Source organism: Myotis brandtii, unplaced genomic scaffold (assembly GCF_000412655.1).
Source record: "Myotis brandtii unplaced genomic scaffold, ASM41265v1 scaffold123, whole genome shotgun sequence".
In the NCBI taxonomy this organism is placed as follows: Eukaryota; Metazoa; Chordata; class Mammalia; order Chiroptera; family Vespertilionidae; genus Myotis; species Myotis brandtii.
In genome coordinates this window covers 6,432,984-6,447,165 of record NW_005354291.1, presented here as the reverse complement: position 1 = coordinate 6,447,165, position 14,182 = coordinate 6,432,984, and positions in this window count along the sequence as shown.

Genomic DNA, 14,182 nt, shown 5'->3' with positions numbered 1-14,182 from the left:
AAGCAGTCACACACATTCTGGCGAGGTGTAGTTACAGGTGAGTATTGAAAGGAATACGATCTCAGGTGTGTTGTTCTGACGCTGCCACGTTTCCATCCATCACTGTATGTAGGCCACAGTAAGGAGTCAGCACAAATACTAGATGGGCTTACTCTCCTGTTGAACTGCTTTGGAATGTTTGATAACTTCCAAAAGACTAGACGAGATGGACTCCAGAATAATTGAGTAAATTCAGAAAAACCAAGAAAAACTAATTTTCTTAATCTTAGCTGCATAGGAAATCCCACCTATGCCAAAATTGCTTAGATCTACTATCTAGATTGTGTAAAATTTGTGACATTGTTTTATATTCTTTTTCTGTCTGGTTACCACCATAAGCAGTCAATTATAATATCAACCATTGGCAGACTCAGCAGTAGAGTAAGTCTACAGTAGAGTAAGTCTATCAATCATTATGTGTCAAGTCAGCAAATACAGGCACACCAAATACGGGGACTCCATAAAAGTCCTTCATTTATTCACTCACTCATTTATTCGTTTAATAATTATTTATTGAATGCCTACCATGTGCGGACTTTGAGATATATAATTGTGAACAAGACCAATGAAATATGCCCCTCTTAGTGCACTTACAATTAGAGGTGAGATTCAGACTGGTAAGCAGGCAATTACAGTCTAAGTGCCTATCCAGTGAAGGGTAGTATGTGAGCTATAGAAATACAAATGGGTTGTATGTATGTGGAGTGGAGAGAGGAATAGGAAAGAGGAGACCATGGTTAGACAAAATCTGAATGTTTAATAGGGTTAACCACTTGAAATAGGTGCTGGCTGCATACAGGCACATAAAAGTATTCAAGATGAGAATGGACATGACTGATAGGAACTGAAGGCAGGTCTGTCTGTCTGTCTGGAGCATCTAGGAAGAGAAGAGCAAGAGTGGAGGCTCCTCACCTGGCTGGTGTTGCTCAGTGGTTGAGCACTGTCCGATGCACCAGGAGGTCGCTAGTTCAATTCCTGGCCAGGGCACATGCCTGGACTGTGGACCCCAACCACAGTGGGGGGCGTGCAGGAGGTAGCTGATCAACAATTATCTCTCATCATTGATGTTTCTATCTCTCTCTCCCTCTCCTTTTCTCTTTCTAAAATCAAAAAATCATGTTTTAAAAACAGAACGAAGGCTCCTAAAGGAAGCAGGATGCTTGCAGATGTGAAGTTGGCCAGGAACGTCTGTTGAATTCCTACTGTTCCTAGAACTACTTGTGGAGCTCCCTGATTCCTCGAGGAAAGCCCTTCACCAGTGCAATATGGTTCAGAACATGAAATGCCACTTGCAAGGGCCACTCATTGTGTTTAACTTTCAGCGTATGCGAAAGTGATGGAATAGAGAGAAACAACTAGCTAGCAAATATTTTCTTATACCATTGATAAACTAGACATCTTTTGTAGTTGAGAAAGGGGCAGTGTCATTGTTACATCGATGAGAAAGCTATTTATAAAAATACGTCACACACGAGGAACGTAAATAACAAAACTAAACGAAAAACAAAGCTTCTCTGAGAAAAAGTTAAAATATAGTTTAGCCTAAACCCAAAGCAGGTAAGACATGATTTTCTTAAAAGTTAAATAGACAAACTTGTTCTCTAACAAGTAGAAGTTTCCCACCATGGTCTGCACTTCCTTGGGGAGTACTGTGGTCCCTGCCATGAGGACTAATCAAGCAGATGGCTGCTCATCCATTTGTCCAAGTGGTTGAGGAGGGATTCTTACAGATGCAGAGAAAGAGTATTCACTCATGATGCTAAAACACATCTTCTGTGTTTTACATGGGCCACGTAAGCTTTATATGAGGTTTGTAGGAGATTTGAGGACAAGTGCTGCTCCAAATCACACAAGGTCACCTTCCACTGAAGTCTGATCCCTTTCCCTGATGTCAGTAGCAGTTGTGTGTAAGAATTTGGCCCACTCTTCTAAAGATCACCCAGTTTGTCAGGGTATTTTTAGTCCAATCTTAACCCCAGCACCTCGACACAGCTGAATTGTAGACTGTGGAGCAATGTCCCAACAACACATGTCAACCAGTTATCCAGGTGTTAAATATACACATACTGCAATATAAACCTCAGAACTCGAAATAGCATACCTTTATGCTAAATTCTTCTTTGTGGTTGGTAGTTTGCTGAAGATGTTTTTGGTGTGTTCATTTACAAACACGAACAGAGAGATTCATTACTTAAAATTGGCTAAGATACAAATATGATAACCTAGGATTTTAGAAAAATGCCTCCAATTTTTTCCTCAGGCACGTTTTTCCCTGTAGGTTCAATAAATCTCACCTGAAATAATCTCTCACCTGCCAAAGACTTAACTTCTTTTATAAAACATACCAGGTAAAATGGAAACTGTTTCGCATATATCTATACAAAAGAAAGTAAATAGCATATCTAATTTTATACAATTTATAAGGTATGTTTAATGATGCAGTTTGTCTTTACAAAATTATTCCAATCCTTTAAAAACTATTTGAAATGTCACCTTCTTCATAGACTTGTTTTCTGAATTTTGCACATCAAATTTGATATTGACTTCATTTCAATTCCTTAGTACTATCTTTAACTTCTCATACTTTGTCTTATATTTACTTGTAAACTCTAATCTGTTCACTTTTAAGATGATTAATGTTATAGACTCCATGTTATCTGCTCTAAATATCCTCCATTCCATAGGTGGGTACCTTTTATACAATAGACCTTCAGGAGAAATGTGTGGTATCCTGAGAGAAAAAGGGCTTAGGAGTCAGACATGCCAGGGTTTGAGTCTTGTATTTGCAATTTCCTAGCTGAGTGGCTTTAGGGAACATGCTTAACCTCTCTGTTACCCAGCTTTTTTACTTGTGAAATAAGAACAATAACACACACTTTATAGTTTTGCTGTGAGGATGCAAAAAGAGAACTTACCTAAGTGCATTTGGAAGGCAGTAAATAATTGCTACCTTTTTCTATACTTTAGTAGATTTTGTCAATTATTAATCCAATAGAAGTATTTTGTGGCATTTAAGGCATATGCTCTTCTTATACACATAGTATTTATAAAATATAATGGCTTTTCCAGTTATGATATTAATCTACTTTACTCTAAAAGCCATAGTGTGTTACTCCTATCTAAAAGAACAGCCTCACTTTATATGCAATGTACAATACAATCATGTGTACCATTGAAGACATGGTACACATTTTTCTTTATGCTGTGGAGATTCTCTGTCATGAAATAAAGTGTTAAAAAACAGTGATAAGTTAACGAGTCAACAGCCCAATGAGCTATTATTTACAGTGACATCAGAGCCGTGATTTATGCCCAGGAGGTTTCTAGGTGACAAGGGAACTGAGATTGTAAATTAATGTAGATTTAGATGTTGCACAGGAGGTGCTGTGGTCTTTGTTTTCTATTTTGAGGTACAACAAAGGACAGAGGGATGACATACTAGCCCAGACAGCAGCAGCTGGGCTCACATTACACTTCACACTCTGGCCCATCTTCTGGTTTCTTTTTTGTTTGAGGAATGATTGCAATTTTTTTTCTTGTTGTGATATATGTAGCCTCTTCATACCAGCTCATGACTAATTCTAAATGACCCCACCTCTCCCACAGCTTTATTCTCCTTATAGTCACTGCCCAAAATTATTTATTTGTTGGTTATCGTGTTTTTCTCTCACTAGCACATGAACTCTTTCTTCCTTCCTTTATATATATCAGAGAGGAAGGGAGAGGGAGAGAGAGAGAGAGACAGAAACATCAATGATGAGAGAGATTCATTGATTGGCTGCCTCCTGCATGCTCCACACTGGGGCACAGTTATTAAATTTCAAGTATACCAGTAGTTTCATTTAAGCTTCTCTTTAGTCAAAGCAAACAGAAAAGCTAATTAAGAAAATAGTAATTGAACAATCAACAAAGTAATGATCATATACATAATTGATGTTTTTCAAAAAGAAAGGTACACGCGTTTCTTAAGGAAAGAAAAGCTTATGTTTGGAAGAAATTTTACACATTTATTTTCCCCAAGTCATAATCAGTTTTCTCAACACATTCTTAAAATTAAAACAAGTAACCATGTGGCAGGGGGTATATACTTCTGTCCACCAAATTCTGTTTTGCTTTTCCACAGTATAGAATTACCAGTGGGAAGATTCTGCCTGGCGAGGGCCCACATACCTCAGCACTTCTTGCAATGAGGTGTGACCATTCATCTATTTCTTAACAATGGAAAGTGGGCGTAAGATATGAGTGCTATTTTCTGGCTAAGGCTTTTAAGAAGGAGGGTGTCCTTCCAGACTCTCCATCATTTTCTACATTGGATGAACATGATGATGAAGGCCCAGGGCACAGCATAGCCACAAAATATTTCCAAATCATCATATGAATGAGAGTTTTGCACCTACCAGGAACACCCATTTGGGGCTGAGAGAAAAAAGCTTATATTGTGTTTGAGATACGTTTGGGTCTACTTATTAAAGCAGTATAGCCTATCCTAACCAAATAGTATTTTGTTAGTTTTTCTTTTTTCAAACATTTTTTAAATATATATTTTTATTTACTTCAGAGCAGAAGAGAGAGGGAGAAATAGAAACATCTATAATAATAAAAGCATAATATGCAAATTGACCGAACACCAGAATGACCTTCTGGACGACCTTTCGGATGAAGCCGGAGCTGCAAAGGCCTACTCTTACATGAATTTCGTGCATTGGGCCTCATGTCAATAAGTGAGAATCATTGGGGTGGGTGGCGGGGGTTGGCTAGAAGAGGACAAGGGGAGTGGGAAGAGGACATATGCAATACTTTAAAAGTAAAGATTTTAAAAAAAACTATGAAAAAAAAGAGAAAGACAGAGAATCATTTATTGGCTGCCTCCTGCACACTCCCCACCAGGGATCGCAACCCAGGCATGTGCCCTGACTGGGAATTGAGCCATTACCTCCTAGTTCATAGATAGATGCTCAACCACTGAGCCAAGCCAATGGGCTTTGTTTTTCTTATGGTAACCTTCAGTACAAGTCTAGGATACAGCACCAACATAAAATTCAGTAAAAAAATAGGTCTGTAGGGATATATGATAATGTCCTCATAATCAAGCTTCTCTACATAGAGATTGGCCACACTGGTAACACTAATATCCATAGGCAATTCCAGGATTGCCTTAGGGCATAAGTAAAAAATAAGTAAAGCAATCTGTCCATTCATTATCCTCTACAGAATATGAATAAATAAATAATATATCCCCAAAGATTAACAAATTAAGACATAGCTAAGTTGATTTCCACTTGCACATTTTTCAAAGCAGAAGACATGATATGGTATCCATGGTCACTACAAAATCTAAAAAAGGTATTTACCACATCTGGTTTCATTAAATAAGTAGTCTGAAGATTCTACCTATATGAGTTGGTTGCTAGCATTGACCTTCTGTACAGTAATGAATTGACCTGTGTAGTAAAATTGGAAGGAGAGAACATCATAGCATGCTAAATTTGTCTGGATCTATGCAAAGGAGCAGAACCAAATAATCACTACATTTGTTTTATAATATGTATTCAATAATTCTGCTATTTCAAGACTTTGGGGGATGGAGTTTATATCTATTTTTTCTACTGACTGCTATTTATTCATAATCATCATTTCTAGTTTTGCAATCCTGTTCTTCATAATTTTCTCTTTTTAATTGATCCTAGTTTTACTTATATTTTTCATTTTTATATTTTTGTAATTATCTTTTTTAAATTGTTCTATTTTTTATTTTTATTTATTTATAGTGGATTAACATTCTGGATTTGCAAGCTCCTTTTCTTAGGGTTATTTAATTCTAAATAGTTTGAAATTTTAACCTTGATCTCATCTGGATAGGTTTGTTTCTCCCTCCCTCTCTCACTCTCTCTCTCTCTCTCTCTCTCTCTCTCTCTCTCTCTCTCTCTCTTTCTCTCTCTCTCATTCTTTCTCTCTCTCTTTCTGTCTCTCTCTCTCTCCCTTCTGAGTTTATAGATTCCTCCTCCTAGTCCTTTCTTCATCCTGAGACCTCTGCTTGAACATCATGCCTTGCATTTTTGACTCTGGGTTCCCATATCACAATTAATTCAAAATTGTACTAATGTTCCCAAGTCAGTTTCCTACAGAGTCTCTTTAATCCCCCCCCCAACCAAATATGGAATAATTTTATCTGTGTAATGTGTAGGGCTTTAATTTCCTGTGGTTTCTGGACTCATAAACCCATATATCTTTGGCTTTAGCTTTTATTCTACCACCCTCTCAACTACCTCATACTATATCAGTCAGAATCCAGAAAACAGAAATTGCCCCAGTTATTTCAGAGAGGGGGCATTTAATTCAGATAACTGTCTACCCAGTGCATTTAGAAGACAAACAGGGGACAATAAGTCATCCCAGAGATTGTCAACAGTGAAAGATTACACTGTCCCTCTAATTGGAGAGACTTAGGACAAACTGCTGTTATCAGAGACTAGCCAGCAATGGCACTGGACAGAAACCAGAACCAGCCTGAGGCAGGGGTAGGGGGACGGGGTGGCTGGAACCATGGGGGAATGGGTCTGGCAGAAGTGTGAGCCCCTGAGACACAGTCACCACCAGAGGCCTGTGAAGCTGAGAGACAGGGCAAGATCCTCTAGCTTTTCCTTTCTCTCCTGTTTCTTGCCATTGCTTCTCACTGGCCAACCTTGCCAAAGCCTCTGTCAAGGGAGCCTGGGAAATGTGGCTACATGCAATGTAGACAGAAGAAAGACGGGGAATGGATTTGAGTGCAAACAGACAAATGACCATCATTCCCTGACACACACACACATGCACACTAATCCATGGTGGTTTCTCTTTCACTAAAGGTCCATAGAGATCTCTGGCTCAATTGTCTTGAATTTGGCTCTATCGTTTAATTGTTTCCCCCGAAATTTCTTCTTTATAACTGCTGTGTTTGGAGTGGGGTGGCGATGAGGGAACATGACCTCAAAACATGAAAGCACAACATAGGCTTACCCAGAGAGATCATATTCTCTCTTTAGCCCTGGTGTTTCACTTTATTATTATTTTTTAGGCAGGTTTGCCGATAGAAAAGAACATAGACTTTTAATACAGTCAGATCTGGATCCGAGTTTCAGCTTCACATGATTATTTTTAGATAGTCTACCTTCATAAGTTTCCTTATCTGTAAATTGGGAATGATAGTACTTTCAGATTTGTTTAATGATTAAATAAGAGAATTCAACTTGCCATATTTTAAGTCAGGTATTTAGTGGGTTCTCAATATATGGGTATTATTCCTATTATTATCATAATTATGTCCCATCTCATTCCTAGTTAAGTGAAGCCCTATTAGCATTGACTTGTATTTTCTGATAGATGACCTTCCTCTTATTTTATCAGGAGGCACCCACAGTAGAATCAGCTATAACCAGTTAGGTAGCAAGCATCATATATTTTTGTATGTTTGTTTTGAGTATGAAGGATATGCTTAGGTATTAGCAGGGTGCCTATATGTATCATGGTTTTATCAATTGAACTTATACTTCATCTTGCAACATGTTAATATATATGAGAAAACCAGAGAAAGTTTTTTCAGAAAAATGTTTCACTCAAAATATATTTTAATTCAGACAAATTCCCAAATCCAAAGATTTGAATCTCAGCGCATAACACTTTCCAACTACAGGGGCCCTCACTGAAATAAAATGTTAAGATTTTAAAGGCCTTTGCAAATGTTCAGCTAATACATTCATATTTTACAACCTTTGAGCACCAAAATTGGATGAGGAAATTTTTTTTATCCTGCAAATATTAATTAATGTTGACATATACAATCAAAAGGGAAGCAGGGTTTTCACACACTTCTCCTTTCTCATTTTGAAACCTCATCAAACAGTTTCAGCCTCTTTCTGTTACTTCTAACAAAGAATGGCTCAATTGACACTTGACCTCTATTGCTCAACTGTTCTCCTTCAGATGGTGTCTTCTTTAATGGGTTGGTTTTACATAAAAAGGACTATATTCAATATTAAAACAAACATCAATTAACATACTTGTTGGGTTTTTATGCTGCCAAATCATTGGTTAGACTGACTGTTTCCTTTTCCAAGCTTGTTTTGGCATTGTCAGAACTATGTCTGAGCTACCCAGACTCTTTCCTAACTTCAGAATCCAAGTGCTTGGTTACAATATCGGGAGGCAATGAATCATTAGGGTCCATCAGACTTCCAAGGGCCTCATAAGTGGTGTGGAAGTTAGAAAGCTGTTTCATTGCCTAATATCTATCCTGTCCCATTTGATTCACATTTCCAATTTGATAACAATCAACTTACCCCATTTTCTACATTGCTAATGAAAATACTCAACACAAAGGCTGAAATTAGACTATGTGGTAACTGTCTTTCTACTATTTCCAACATGAGAGGTTCTTTATTACTAAATGTTCTGGAGGGCTGAAATTTTTACCAATGCAAATATAAATTTTTGTGATGGTTGCAAGGGTATTCCTGGGCAAGGAGAAATTCAATTTGTCCTTGTCAAAATAAAAACAAAAGAACAAAACATTAGTTGAATGGAACCTTTGAGTGAGTGGAAAGCTTTCATCAGAGATTAATTGGAGAGGGAGCTAATTAGAAAATGGTTTAACTGCATCAGTTTTACATTGATCTGACTGTAATAAATGTGTTTTTGTGTAGCTATAAGAATGTGGCAGTTGTCTTAAGGTCAAAATATCCACAGGGAGTTTGTTGAAAGTGGTATGAAGGGACATCATAGAGAAGTGAAACAAAGGAAAATGATTAATGATATGTTGAGGGCTTCATTCTGTGAGAATAATTTAAAGTTTTAGTATTGTTTTCAGTACTGTTTTAAAATTTATCTCTTACATAGTAGAGCTATGCTACAGCACAGTTTAACTTTATATGGATCCAAATGTACGGGCCCCATAATATTCAGTTTATTATTTAAAGTAAAACAAGAATCTTTGTTGCTACATCTAGAGCCTCATAAATACTTATTCTCAAGATATGTTCTCAAAAGACTGAGAAGTTGACTCTATGAGAAAAGGTGAGTGTTAAAACATATCAACTTCAGAAAAGCTACATTATTTCAAAACACAAATTTTATCTTAGATTACCAACTTAGACTACACATACTCACACACAAAAAACACACCTAAAAAATATAGTGTGGATATAGTAACAGCATTGGAGAGTTATAGAATTTATTTCCTATTTATTATTCCAGAAAAAAAAAACAAGTTAAAATCATGTGAGTATTAAAAGATCAGAGCCTCTATTTCTTTTAATCTTAAGAAGTATCTTACGTTAGACCACCTATTAGTAGCCACAAGGTACTGGATATCACATATGTGCCACACACTGTATTTTCCAAACCATAGTATGTTGTTATCTGGTGCAACCAAATTTAGAAGAATTAATAGGATAAAATACAGAGAGAAAAAAACCCATGGGCAAATTGAATGCTTATAAATGATGACCTATATATTATGAAATTATATGTTATAAACATAATTGTTATGTGGGCCTAGAAAGTAAGAAGAATAGCTCTATAGGATAAATATACCAGCTGGTCATAACTTTTTGATAATTCCTTAAATTAAAGAATTACCTTAACGTTTTAAATTCCATAGCAGGCAAATAAACAATTAGAAAATGTGAAGAAAGAAAGCAAAGAGAAAGTCACATTGTGTGCCGGTGTTTGCCACCCAAGGTTGTTGTGGAAATGTGAGGGGTCTTTTATTATTGTTTTTATTTTGACTGGGCTGAGTTTTGCTCACTTAAAAGATCCAATTGTGAGAACTTGCTCTAAAGTCCCAGCTTGTTGATGGACAGGCATCTTCTCCCAAGGTAATAGGGAAACTGTTTTAGCAACTCTTATATTTTTGGAAAAGTCAGTGTTTGCTGTAATTTGATCCTAACTGCAACCTATATCTCACCTGCATTTATCAATGCCAAGCCACAGAAATGCCTGCAAGGGCCTGAATACTTGCTGCTCATGATATATATTTATGGTATTTTGGCTGCTTCACTATGAAAATATTATGCCACTGAAAATAAAATCTGATTCTATGTAGCAACTCAACCCACAAACATAAAGCTGAGTGTTGGTTTTATCATCATCAACTAACTTGTGTTTCCTTGAGTATAGAAGGCAATAGTAAATTCATAGATTCATGTAATTGCACTTGGGGGCAAAAAGCAACTTCAATATTAAATTTCAACATTTTTATTCTTTTCTATAACACCAATGCTTGCTTTCTATTATGTACTATTTAACCTAAATAATTTTAAGCAGTTATATTTATGTTATATTTTTATCCATAAATAATGGTAGCAATTCTTCAATATATTAGATAAAAGATAAAAAATTCCAAAAACTATTTAAAAGTGGCCAATAATTTTTACCAGAGAAAGAAGAAAAAAAATACTTCTTAGGCTTAGAAATGCAGGTATTCATTCATTAACTTATTTAGCACATTTTTTGCTTAAATATTAGAGGGCAATTTATTGGAAATTGAGAGGTCAAAGATAAACAAACTATGACCCAAACCATTAAAAAGGTCCATGGAGGGAGACAGACATTGATAAAAATGTGATCGTAATAAAGGGAAATGAGTGTTTAGAATAATATGTATTTTAAAGTTATGTCTGTTTTTTAAAGTCATAGATTCTTATATTAAACCATAGTTTTGGAGCTATTGACTTGTCTTTCCAATATTGATCCATATGAGAAATGGTGAATGTTAAAACATACCAACTTCAGAAAAGTTACATTATTTCAAAACCCATATTTCTTCTTAGACTACCAATCACACACACACACACACACAAGCCCTAAAAATATAGTGTGACCTAATCTCTTTTCTTGTTAAGAGGAGTAAGGTAAAACTCTTAGCATCAAAAAAAAAAAAAGGTTCAATTGGGTGTACTTTCTTTCTCACTCTCTCTATCTCTTATCATCAATGAGAAATATTACTTATGTGGCCATTTCTTTTTATAGCTCCCTAGGAGAATTACCAGACTCTCAAAATGATAGATATAGACATAGACATACATATAGGTTTATTCATTCAAACTACTCTTTATGAGATATTAAGATAATTTGCCCTTTATTATGAAATTTAGCCATGTAGGCAACACCTCTCTTTGCATCCCTTTAATAATTATATCAATTAATATGGTAGTTGGGATTTTCCAATGTTGGTTGTGTTTTTTGTTGTTGTTGTGTTTTTGTTAATCCTCACCTGAGCAATTTTTCCATTGATTTTTAGAGGAGTGGAAGAGAGAGGGAAAGACAGAGAGAAATATCAATCTGAGAAAAACATCAATTGGTTGCCTTCTGCATGCCCCCCGACCAGGGCCCAGGCTGGGGAGGAACCTGCAACTGAGGTACATGCCCTTGATGAAAATCAAACCCAGGACCCTTCAGTCCGTAGGCCAACACTCTATCCACTGAGCCAAACTGGCTAGGGCTGGTTGTGTTTATGAATCTAGAAATATTTGAGAAATATGCCTGAGGTGCAAAATAGCTTAACTTTACCTCCATTTATCCTAACTATCATGTATCTACCCGTAGGTTAGGCTAAAGTCAACAATCTTCCAGAGATTAGAATCAAGATCCAAGCAGTTAAAAAAATGTCTGAAATAAATAAATAACTTTGTATTCTACTCTGATCAGATTAAATGACTTGTATCTACTTTAGATTGGTTAAAAGGAATTAATAAAATGGGATATCAGAAAGCAGAAAGGAGGGGAAAAATTCATTGTTCCTGATACCTTAATACTTTGATACACTTTAAGAAAAACTAAATATATATGTTGAATCAGAATGCACACTGCACTGAAAGCCAGCTAACTACTGATTAGCTAAGCAAATCTCCATACTGACGCTGGGGGTCGGGAGTGCACTTAATTATTACTGACCACGAAAATAACTCCATGTTATCTGATATTGTATAAATGTGAAACATATGATGGGGTCTTCTGGAATGGGAATAATTTCTGATATCCAAACTGGGATTTCATCTCTTGTTTACCAAGCTCATTCTCCTTCAAGGGAGAAATAAAAAGATAATACAATGGTGCTAGGTCTTCATTCCTCTGCCTTCTCAAGCATGGCACAGGCATGGGCACATACACACACACAGCACACCAGAAAAAAAGTCAATACAAGAATGGGTTTCCAAACTCTGATTTACTAAAATATTTAGCCTTTAGACAAATATCCTCCACATAAATTTTAAAAATTCATAAAATCTTTTCCCTTCAAGTTGAGCATAACTAAATAAATTTTGCCTTTAACTCAGTGATAAAGATTTCCCAATAAACACCATCTGTTCTAGAGTAGTATAGTGATCTCCCAACTTTTCTTCCCCCCATTGGTCTATTTCTAACTAATATAAACACTCTCCTTTCATGAATAGAGATGAATACATGTTTATTAAGAAAGGTCATAAATGAATTTGGAGAATGTAAATAGAAATTGTGTTCTTTATAAACATTGGTTAAAGTTGCCTAAATTCAAAATATTACTGGAAGAACCAAGTTTCTTCTCAGTCTCTCCCTCATTCCTTTACCTCAGGAATTTGAACAGGGAAATAAATCTTATACTGTGATCTCCTGCTTATAGAACTATAGTGGGGTAGAGGGATGCCTGCCTATTAATCTCACTTTGACTTTCAAATATTTTAATTTCAATTCCAGCTAATTTCAAGTATAACTAACGAAATGTGTGGTTTTATTATTTGTTTTTCTTGCTGTGAATTTAGATTGCAATATTTTTGAGATTATTGTTTATTGTGTGTATGTTTGCACTCACGCGCTTGCATGTTTATTAGGGTATCAATGGGAGACCTGGTGCCATAAGGAAAATTCAAGAACATATTATTCAATAACCTTTCGATTGTAACAGGAAATTGACTTAGGTTTAAAAAACAACAACCTTGATTCCCATACTAAAAATGCCAGCCGGACCAGCTTTAACATGGCTAGATCTAAGAGGCTCCAATGCCATCATCAGAATCAATCTCTCTTTTTATAAATTTATCTTTATTTTTGAAAGTATTTCAGATGTCCCCTTTTCCCCCTTTCTTACCCCCCTCCAGTGCACTTTTGTCTGTGTCCATGGGTTATGCATATAAGTTCTTTGGTTATTTTGTTCTGGCCTCCTGCCTCCCCCCCTTTCTTCTGAGATTTGTCAGTCATGCTTTCATGTCTCTGGATCTATTTTTTTAAAGGTAACACTTTATTATAATTTTTAAAACATATTTTTAGTGATTTCAGAGAGGGAGAGGGAGAGAGATAGAGATAGATAGATAGATAGATAGATAGATAGATAGATAGATAGATAGATGATAGAAACATCAGGATGAGAGAGAATCATGGATCGACTGCCTCCTGCATTGGGGGCCCTGGGGATGGAGCCCACAACCTGGGCATGTGCTCTGACAGAGAATCAAACCATGACCTCCTGGTTCATATGTTGATGCTCAACCATTGAGTCACACCAGCTGGGCTCTGGATCTATTTTGTTTGTCAATTTATTTTATTAGATTCCACATATAAATGAGATCATGTGATTCTTACCTTTCTCTGACTGGCTTATTGCACTTAGCCCAGTGGTTCTCAACCTTGGCTGCACATTAGAATAACCTGGGAATCTTTTTAAAATCCTGATTTCTAGGCCTCATCCTCCGGAAATTCTGTTTCTTTGTTATGGGGTGAGGCCACATCATTAGTAACAAAGAAACAGAATTTCCGGAGGATGAGGCCCAGAAATCAGGATTTTAAAAAGATTCCCAGGTGATTCTAATGTGCAGCCTAGGTTGAGAACCACTGATTAGCCAATCTCTCTTTACACCTCAGTGCTGTTCTTCTTTTGATTGGCCTTAATTTTGCTTTTATGATGCCTGATGGAAGCTCAGACTTTCTCCAGGGGTGGGGGAACTTTTTTTCTGCCAAGGGCCATTTGCATATTTATAATATCATTCACAGGCCATACAAAATGATCAACTTAAAAATTAGCCTGCTATATTTGGTCAAACTTTTAATTAACTCACCCCTAATACCTTGGCAGGACCAGACCAAATGATTTCGGGGGCCTTATATAGCCCTCGGGCCAGACGTTCCCCACCCTTGC